The sequence below is a fragment of the Mus caroli genome, unplaced genomic scaffold (assembly GCF_978045245.1).
Source record: "Mus caroli unplaced genomic scaffold, Mus_caroli_1 scaffold_14, whole genome shotgun sequence".
In the NCBI taxonomy this organism is placed as follows: Eukaryota; Metazoa; Chordata; class Mammalia; order Rodentia; family Muridae; genus Mus; species Mus caroli.
The window spans coordinates 19,135,997-19,146,851 of record NW_028227269.1 but is presented as its reverse complement, the minus strand read 5'-3'; the positions used below and the strand labels follow the sequence as shown (position 1 = coordinate 19,146,851).

General features: G+C 46.5%; 1 pseudogene; it reads right to left on the bottom strand.

Annotated features, from left to right (window-relative positions):
• Positions 1-1,867: 1,867 nt before the first annotated feature.
• Positions 1,868-10,855, bottom strand: part of LOC147001160 (hippocalcin-like protein 1) — a 56,049-nt pseudogene continuing 47,061 nt past the window's right edge.

Sequence of the window (10,855 nt, the reverse complement as noted above, 5' to 3'; positions counted from 1 at the left end):
ACAGAGAAATGGATACAGAAAATGTGGTACATTTACACAATGGAATACTACTCAGCTATTAAAAACAATGAATTTATGAAATTCCTAAGCAAATGGTTGGACCTGGAGGGCACCATCCTGAGTGAGGTAACACAATAACAAAAGAACTCAAATGATATGTATTCACTGATAAGTGGATATTAGCCCAGAAAGTTAGTATGCCTGAGATAAAAGATACAATTTGCAAAACACATGAAACTGAAGAACGAAGACCAAAGTGTGGACACTTTGCCCCTTCTTAGAATTGGGAACAAAACACCCATGGAAGGCATTACAGAGACAAAGTTTGGCCCCTTCTTAGAATTGGGAACAAAACACCCATGGAAGGCATTACAGAGACAAAGTTTGGAGCTGAGACAAAAGGATGGACCATCTAGAGACTGCCATATCCAGGGATCCATCCCATAATCAGCCTCCAAACGATGACACCACTGCATACACTAGCAAGATTTTGCTGAAAGGACCCTGATATAGCTGTCTCTTGTGAGACTATGCCGGGGCCTAGCAAACACTTAAATGGATGCTCACAGTCAGCCATTGGATGGATCACAGGGCCCCCAATGGAGGAGCTAGAGAAAGTATCCAAGGAGCTAAAGGGATCTGCAACCCTATAGGTGCAACAACATTATGAACTAACCAGTACCCCGGAGCTCTTGACTCTAGCAGCATATGTATCAAAAAATGGCCTAATCGGCCATAACTGGACAGAGAGGCCCATTGGACATGCAAACTTTATATGCCCCAGTACAGGGGAACACCAGGGCCAAAACGTGGGAGTAGGTGGTTAGGGGAGTGGAGGGGAGGGTATGGGGTACTTTTGGGGTAGCATTGAAAATGTAATTAGGGAAAATACCTAATAAAAACGTTTTAAAAAGATACTGCTACTTGCTGGGAGACCCCAGAGCTATTCTGGAGACTATGCCCTATCCTGCACATAATCACCTGCAGCTGGTTCCAGCCTCCAAGGATGAAATGGCAGGAATGGGCCTCCCCCACTCCACCTTTATAAGTGCATTCGCAATTAAATATTTGAGCCTTGATCAGAACACTGTCTTGGCTCCATTTCTCTCTCATCCGCCTAGTTTCCCTTTCCTTAATTGCCGGCCTGCCACTCAGGTGTACCCCGTCCATGTGAGCCGCTGGATGGCTTGCAAGATTGCTGGGTGACATTAGCCAAGGCACATGCCCTTTTTTGCCCTGAGGGACTGTTTCTGTCTAATATCTAAAACACCTTATAGCCAACAGCACCTATCTCCTTGAAGTGAGGTGGGAGCAAAGACAATGTCTGGCCAATCTCAGAGTCTCCAGTGCTCACCCAGGACAGGTGCTCAGTGGGTGCTTCCTGAACATCATCAGACGGTCTGGGGCTAAGTCTACAGGTTCTGTGGCTTTAAGCAGGAGGGCCAATGGCCTTGCTGTGTGTGGAGCCCACTGAGTGGAGAAAGGCTGGCATGGACTCCTCTCTGACTTAAATTCTCGCTGTTCCAGACATTTAAGGACTTTCCCCATGTCTACCACTTTTCTGCATTATCCCCACACTCACTGGAGAGAGAACCATGAACAGGGTGCTTGCAGCAACACAGGACACTAACAGACCTTGGTTTATTAGATTATTTTAATATGTCAGACCAATCTAAAGGAAGGACGGAGCACACAGGAACACCTGTATTTGTAGGACGGAGGGCAGATGTCCACAGTCTTGGGCATGCATGCATCTCCTGTGTAATTAGGCAAATGAATACATAAATACCACAGCACAGCCAGACTTGGGGGTGGGGAGAATCACAGGTCACAGGGGACCATGCTTTTAGGTCAGTCAGAGGCTTTAAATACAGGGGCTGAACCTTCTCACTTTATACAAAACGTATATATTAAAAGTAAGGATACCACGGTATATACATGCAAGCAGCTTTGGTCAGAGAAAATAAACAAGGGAGGTGGAGCCATGCACAGGAAGGGCTTGCCTGTCTGCTCTCCATGTTCTTCATCCTCACAAAATCAGCTGGGATCATCGAATAAATCAGCTGGTCTCGGTAAGATACTGAAACATCCTGTCTGGTGTCCTTAAGGGCCTCCAGGCCCTCTGTGGGCAGGAAAGGAGCCCTACAGCCGAGAACACTTGAAACCTTGGAAGGAACCAGCCTGGACTGGATGGGGAGAGACATCTATCAAATCTGATAGAGGAGGGAGCTGCATCCAGCCAGACCAGGTGAGTGTGATGTGCTGCCTGGACCCAGGTCCCGAGAGAGCAGGAGAAATCACGGAGAAATCCACTTTTGCAAGCAAAGCTGAAGATGGCAGGTCAAGCCTGTGTTTCTCATAACTGTGTAAAGCCCATTCCCCTCAGAACTGGCTAGCACTGCTGGGATCACACTGCAGCAACTGGACAATGGATGGTAGCTCTTGGCACCTTTGTCGAATTCTTCCAGGGACATTTTGCCTGAGGAATGGAAGAGGGAGACTTAGGATTAGCCAGTGCTCTGGTTAAAGTCTGGAACCCTCTGGAAAATGGACAATGTCTAGTCTCCACAACCACCGCCACACACACACACACATATGGGGACATATGTCATTTTCAGGCACACATGTGGTCAGAGGACAACTTGTAAGAGCTGGGTCTCCTTTCAAGGTATAGGTAGTGGGGACTGAGCACTAGTCATGAGGTTAGGTTTGGTAATGAACTCTGGGGCCTGATGTAAGCTGATAGCCCCACCTAGAGGCCTGGAGAGCCACCACGATCTGGGGCAACTGGGAGACAGGACAAATTATGGCTGCAGGTCAAATTACATTTCTGTTACTGTGATAAAAATCCCCTGACTAAAAGCAACTTAAGGGAGGAAGTTTTCCTTGGTTTACTTCTAGGTTACAATTCATCACTTCAGGCAGTCAAGGCTTTAAAACCTCACGGGGCAGAAAGAATAGAGGTATGAGCACCTGGCTCATAATGAGACTCTGCACTTCTTTTCTGATACTCTTCTTTTCCCTTTATTACACTGTTCAGGGCCCCTGTCTAGAGAATAGTAATGGGGTTTCCCGCATCAATTAACTACCAGCACAACCCCCAACAGGCATGCTCATAGACTGCCATGATCTAGATGAGTGGTTCTCAGCCTTCCTAATGCTGTGACCCTTTAATGCAGTTCCTTGTGTTGTAGTGACCCTCAACCATAAGATTATTTTCACTGCTACTTCATAACTGTGATTACACTATTGTTATGAATCTGAATAGGAAAATTTGTGTTTTCTGTTGGTCTTAGGCCACCTCTGGGGAAAGTTCATTTGATCCCCCAAAGGGGTTGGAACCCGTAGGTTGAGAATCACTGATTTAGATAATTCATTAAGAATCTTCTGGAAACTATGCTGGGGCCAAACAAACACAGAAGTGGATGCTCACTGTCAGCTATTGGATGGATCACAGGGCTCCCAATGGAGAAGCTAGAGAAATTACCCAAGGAGTTAAAGGGATATGCAACCCTATAGGGGGAACAACATGATGAACTAACCAGTACCCCGGAGCTCTTGTCTCTAGATGCATATGTATCGAAAGATGGCCTAGTCGGCCATCACTGGAATGAAAGGCCCATTGGACTTGCAAACTTTATATGCCCCAATACAGGGGAATGCCAGGGCCAAAAGAATGGGAATGGGTGGGTAGGGAAGTAGGGGGGGGGGTATGGGGGACTTTTGGGATAGCATTGGAAATGTAATTGAGGAAAATACGTAATAAGAAAAAAAAGAGATATCAAAAAAAAAAAAAAAAAAGAATCTTCTGAGCTGAGCAGTGGTGGCACACATCTTTAATCCCAGTACTCAGGTGGCAGAGGCCAGTGGATCTCTGGGTTCAAATCCAACATGGTCTAAACAGCAAGTTCCATCACAGCCAGGGCTACGCAGAGAAACCCTGACTCTAAAAAACAAATCGACAAGCAAAAAAAGACTCCTCTAGCGCTGGGAGATGGCTCAGTAGTTATGAGCAGTTGCTGCTTTTGCAGAGGGTCCTGGATAAAGTCCACAGCATCCATAGGGCGGTTCCCAATCATTTGTAACTCCAGTTCCAGGGCGACCCAGTGCCCTTTTCTGGCCTCTAACATATTACACAAACATACATTCAGCTAAATGATCATGTAGAAAATAAATACTAAATCTAAAATAAAAAAATAAAAATTAAAAGAAAGATTTCTAAGGTGATTCTAAACTGAGTCAAGTTGACAGTTAAAACTATCACAGCGCCCCCTAGTGTAGACTCTTGTCAGCTTCGGGTGTTGAGAGCTATCCCCCTTTGCTGTCCTATTCTTGTCCTATTCTGTACCAGTTTCTCTGACAGCCCAGACTTCTCATCTCTTCAGTGCTAGCAAGTGGCCCCTGGCTTACAGGGCAGAGTATCCACTCAGTGGCCTCCATCGAGAGACACAAACAATTGGACAAGTGCACAGTGGGGACACGGTCTCCACTCTGAAACTGGTGAAGGTCCTGACTTTGACAATCAGAAACAATGGCCCTCCATGTTACGTGTGCCACCAACATAGAGCTACTTCAGCCTCACACCCACACCAGTGGGCTTATCCCCATTTCATGGAGAAGAAAACTAAGCCTGGGAAGTGGGCAAGCCCCAGTTTGGTCTGTTGGAACACAAGCCTCCGCGTCAGAGTACACAGAGAGTAAGAACACTTTAGAAAATGGCTGAAAGGCAGCACCAGGCAAGAGGCTGCATTACTTTGTGTGAGGACATGTTTTGAAAAGCATTTCCTTGATGTCTGGAAAGCTTTTTGCTGTCTACAGTTCCTCGGGAGCCTTGAGTCCCGCTGAGCCTGGTCCTCAGCTCACCTGCACAGAGCACTGGAGGCTGTTCACTGCTCTTTCCTGTGCATTAGCTTACATTCAATCTCAGGGCGACCTGGGGAGCCTTTCCTGCCTTAATGCTGCATTTCCTGTTGGAACAAAACCCAACCAGTCTTGGCTCTACAAAGCCACAGAGGGGCAGAATCAACTCACCATGCAGCTACCTCACCCTTGCTGAGGTCCTGTGAGAAACTCAGCCCAGGCACAGCAGGACCTCTCACCACCTCACCTCCTCCTGAGACCTCAGAGTCCTAGGTAAGATGAGGCTCAGTGGCTTCTATGTTTGATGAGCCCCATGAGTATCCAGGGTGCCTCACATCCCAGGATGATGGCCTGGACGGCCTCTCAGAATCCCAAGACTCAATGCCACTTGATTCAGTGTCTCACCTCTCAGCCACCAGTATGACCTTCATCCCCTCCGCATATATACTTGTGGAAGTAGTAAGACCACTGTTTCTGTCAACATGTGTGCTAGCTAATTTTATGTCAGCTTGATACAAGTTATAGTTATCAGGAAAGAGGGAGCCGCAGTTGCGAACGTGTCTGCTGGAAAACCTGTAGGGCGTTTCTCTCTCTCTCTCTCTCTCTCTCTCTCTCTCTCTCTCTCTCTCTCTCTCTCTCTCTCTCTCTGTCTCTCTCTCTGTCTTACTACATCTCTCCCTCTCTCCCTCCTTTCCTCCCTTTTGTTTTGTTTTGTTTATTGAAACAAGGTTTCTCTGTGTAACAGCCCTGGCTGTCCTAGAACTCATTTTTTAGACCAAGTTAGCCTTGAACTCACAGAGAGCCTCCTGTCTCCTATGAGCTCCGATTAAAGACATGTGCCACCATGCCTGACCAGAGGGTATTTTCTTAACTAGTGATTGATGGAGCAGAGTCCAGCCCATTGTAGGTGGTACAACTCTGGGCTAGTGATCCTGAGTTCTATAAGAAAGTAGGCCAAGCAAGCCATGGGGAGCAAGCCAGGAGGTAGCAACCCTTTCATCGTCTCTGTATCAGCTCCTGCCTTCAGGTTCCTGCCCTGTTTGAGTCCTGCCCTCACTGCTTTTGATGATGAACTGTTATGTGGAAACTATGAGTGAATAAACCCTTTCCTCCCCAAGTTGCTTTTGGCCATGGTGTGTCATCAGAGCAATGGAAACCCTAACTCAGACAACAGGGATGAAGCCTACAGCTCAGAGGGTCTACTGACATGCCCATGGTTATAGAACCCTAGGAAGGGTGCAGGATGCAGGCTAGGTTTACCTGACCCTGAATTCTATTCTCCCTCCCTCAATCAAAGCTGAATGAAGTGGGCTAGAAAAGGGCAGGACTGAATAGGGTTGAGGGTATATCCCAAACACCTCTGTGCCATCAACAGTTTCACAGGCTCATCTACTCCCCTCTCCCCACCACGACCCCCTCTCCTAATCCCCTCCTCCCACCCCACACTCTAACTTCTGCCATGTTTCCTACCTTCATAGTTTGTGTCCATCTGCCTGAGTATCTTGTCTGTTTGCTTCTCTGTCGTGAACTCGTCCTCAGGCATCTTCATCACGGAGGACACCATCTTGTAGATGGCCTGCAAAGGGGCATCTGTGACTGTGCTCTGGAGGATGGAAGGTGGGTTATGGTCCTCGCTCAGCTAACCAAGGAGCATGGACAGGGCAGAGTCAGGACCCTTCTCTCATCAGAACAAGTCTCACAGACAAGGTGCTAGGCAAAGGGAGCCAGGAAAGTTTAAGTGACTTTCAAGAGCACAGGATACAGCTGGGGCGTGGAAGAATGGAGGGCTCCTTGGTTCAGAGTAGAGGGGAGGTTGTGTGGCAAAGCATCTGTCTGAAAGGAGGATCTTTGGTGGGGATCTGGGAAATCCTGGAGGGAAGGTCAAAGGGGAAATACATTGAGCCCTGCCCACCCATGGGTCCTGAATTTGCAGATTCAAAAAACTACAGGTGAGAAATAGTCTAGAAAATGAAACTGGAGGTACACAGACAGTTTCTTGTTATTTTCCAAATAATACAAATTATTATTAACATCTATAGCCATTGTATTAGGCACTGTATATAACTACTTTACTTATTTTATGGATGTATGTAATTATTTATTTGGGGGAGGTGATCTCATGTGGAATCCAGTGGACAACTTGTGGAAGCTGGTTCTCTTTTCCTACCATGTGGGTCTTAGGGATCAAACCCAGGCTGCCAGGCTTGGTAGCAAGCACCTTTACCCACAGAGTCAGCTCACTGGACCAAATACAGAGATGGTTTAGAGCATGGAGCAGGACTGATGCAGGGTGCACATAAGCATCACTCCTGTAAAGAATTGACTGCTGACTCATCCTTTAGTGTGTCATTCTGATTTCTATAGGAAGCCCTATAGACAGCTAATGTGTGTGTATGTTATACATGTGTGTGCAGATGAACACCCACCCGTGCAAAGGCCAAACAGGAATACCGGTGTTCACAAGATTCCCTTTTCTCTCTCACTGAACCCGGCCAGGGCTTACCATTGTAGCTAGGCTGCCTGCTCAGCAAGCTTCTGGGACTTACTTGTCCCCTAGTTCTAGGGATTCAGGCATGCTCAGCCACTCCTGACTTTTCCATGGGTATTGGGATCAGAACTCATGTCCTCATGCTGGGTATCAAGTGTTCTTCTCCATTGAGCCATTTTCCCAGTTCTTGCTTTGACAATTCTTAATCACCTATCTGAGCCTCAGATCTCATTAGAGGTTGAAAATAAAAAAGACCCGTTTTATAGAATTGTGTGAATAAACCTGATGGATAAGCTCAGCTGGGGCCTGATGTCCAGCAAGCAATCAATAGATGCTTGGTTTTTATTGTTACTCTCTGCAAAGATGCAGTTTTTTAGTACACCAGGTAGCAAGTGGGCAGAGGAATGACCTGGTGTATGGGGCCATGGATAGGGGTTCTGGATCCCTGTACTCCCCATGCGTCAGGCCCTGTCAAGTGCAGGTACCTGCACTATCTCCAGCATTTCACTGCAGCTGATGTAGTCATTGCTGTCTAGGTCGTACATGCTGAAGGCCCACTTGAGCTTCTGTTCCAGCTTGCCCCGAGAGGTCATGCTCAGAGCAATGATGAATACTCGGAAGTCGATGGAGCTGTCACTGTTGGTGTCACAGGTGTGGAAGACATGTTCAGCGAACTTGGAGGCTTCTCTGTAGGGGAAGAAGTTGGCCTAGATCTTGAAATTGTCCACGGTCAGGTGGCCAGTGGGACAGTCATTGAGGAAGTCCTTGTACCACTCTTGAGGCTCATGGTCGGTGAACTCCCTGTGTTTCCGCAGGTCCTGCAGCACCTCAGGACCCAGCTTGCTGTTCTGCTTGCCCATGGCAGCTGGCAGTGGAGACAAAACCTGCAAGGTCAAGACACAAGGTGAGCTGTGAGTACCTGAAACCCAAGTCTGGCTTCCTATCACACCCTACGACCATGCTGGCTAAGCAATATCCTCTGTATGTCCAGTGACTTCCATTACAGCAGTGGTTCTCAGCCTTCCTAAAGCTGCAACCCCTTAATATAGTTCCTCATGTTGTGGTGAAACCCAAGTTATAAAGTGATTTTCGTTGCTAATTCAAAAATGTAATTTTGCTATAGTTATGAATTATAATGTAAATATCTGATATGCCAGAGGGTCTTAGGTGACTCCCTGTGAAAGTGCCATTCGATCCTCAAAGGTGTTATGATAACACAGGTTGAGATCTTCTGGGCCAGAAGAACTCAAGACCATGATAGTGCAAGTTCTGACTTTTAGCATTTCCAGGATGGCTCTCCTCAGGAGGTACAAAATGGTTCTATATAACAGGGCAAAGCCCAGAACACTCTAGGAAAGACAGAAAGGATATCTTTTTATGGCTAAATACAGTCTACTTGGAGCATGCATGCAGAATCATAGTATAAGGGGACAGGAAGAGGCAAGCTAAAATCAGTGGAAGGAAGCTTTGTCAAATGTCCTGTAAGGGTTAAACAAGAGGCAGGATTGAGACAAACCCTGAGCTCATAAGCTTGGGGCAAAGGGGTCTCATGGACCCAATCCTGACTCTTCACTTTGAACAGCTCGTTCTTTTTCTCGTGGGGGACCCGGTGCGTTTGTTTCCTTTACACAGATACATTTGCTGATGCTGCATAGTAAATAAATCCTGCCTGCATAGACAGATGTTAGTGGTTCACATTCCTACCTAACACAGCTAGGGTAAATTTAGAACTAGGTTGACACCCATCCTGAGTGGACTCAGGGATGATACCAGAAAACAGAAACATGGCTTTGGCCCTTCAAAGTTCTACTTCATGCAACCCTAATTTTATAAATGACATTTAAAAACCCCATTCTTACCAAGATTTCTGGGTTAATCTGGGTAAGTAGGGTTTCATGGGGACCCAGGTATTAAAGCTTTGAAGCATGTTGACAGTAGGCTTTTAGACCCCCCCCCAAGACCTCCCTGTCCCCCTCCATATAATACTGGGACAAGTTACCAGCACGTGCCATGCTGTTTTAACCCTAGAAGAGACACCTGAGAACATTATGAGAGTCCCCACTCTTTATTATGCCTATGAGATATTGTTCTGCCAGGGAGATCTAGAATTGGCATCAATTGGTTGGTGAATGTCCATGTGAATGTTAACAGCCGAAACAGCCCCCATGGAAATTCAGGACTGTGCTTCATTGGCCAGCACACCCCACTGCAGTCTCCTACAAGGCCCAAGTGTGGGATCCTGCAGTGATTGGCCACTGGACATTAGTACTCGTTCACTTCGCTACCTCAATTTGGTTTCTTTCTTTCACAGTAACACACCTGCATAGCTCAGTTATTTTTGAAATGTGTAGAAGAACTAGTGTGGGTGATTCTCCTCTACCCAAGTCCCAAAGGAAATCACTCTGAACTTCTCAGAGGCTTATGAATTCTATGCACTAGGTGCTAGGTCCTGTTAAGGAAGATGAGATATGCACTCAGTATTACCTGCTACCGCCCCTGTCTTCTTCACCTCTTTTCCAGGCTGTTAGCTTTCTATGTACAGATTTTATTTACTTATCTACACGACTAGGAGATATTTAAAGTTCCTTGTCCAACACAGACATATGGCAGCTTGATATTGCCTTTCAATGCACACATTTACTTATCTAAACACGTCCTCCCCTGTACAAACAACCAACTCAAATGTCCACAGTGTCTTGATCAGAAATAATCATCAACTCAGGTAGCTGGGTGCCACACATCTGTAATTCCAGAACCGGAGGGTGGAGGCAGGATTATCAGGAGTTCAAGGTCATCTATGACTATATAGCAAGTTCATGGCCAGCCTGAGCTACATGAGACCCTGTCTAAAAAAGTTATATCAAAAGAGAGAGCAGGAAGGCCAGTAGTGGTGCATGCCTTTAACCCCAGCACTCAGTGACAGTGAAGACAGATAGGAGTTCAAGGAAGGCTACCCTGGGCTACAGAGCAAGTTGTAGGATAGCCAGGACTACACATAGAAACCCTGTCTCTCTCTAATAGACATACACACAGACACACAGACACACAGACACACACACACACACACACACACAGAGACTGAGAGAGATAGAGACAGAGAGAGACACAGAGAGATCTACAAATGATAGAAGATTATGCACAAGGGCATGTGGTGATTGCTGCCATCTGTTAGAGCAGGTCAGATGGGTTTGTGAGTGGAGGCCTCCTGTGGAAGAACTTACTGGAAAGGTAAAGTTGACTGAAGTGGGGAATTGGCTGGATTGACAGGTACCTTGTAGGACCTTTTGTCTTGTTTTCCTTTGTAATTTTATTTGTTTATTTGTTTTCTGAGATAGGGTCTCATGTAGCTCAGGCTGGCTTCAAACTTACTATGTAGCTGAGGACGACCTGCACCCTTACCTTCCTGCCTCCCCTGTCTAGCAGTCACAGGTGTGAGCCACAAAGCCTGGCTCATCTGCAGGCTTTTTGTTGTTGTTGTTGTTGTTGTTTTAGAGACAGGGTTTCTCT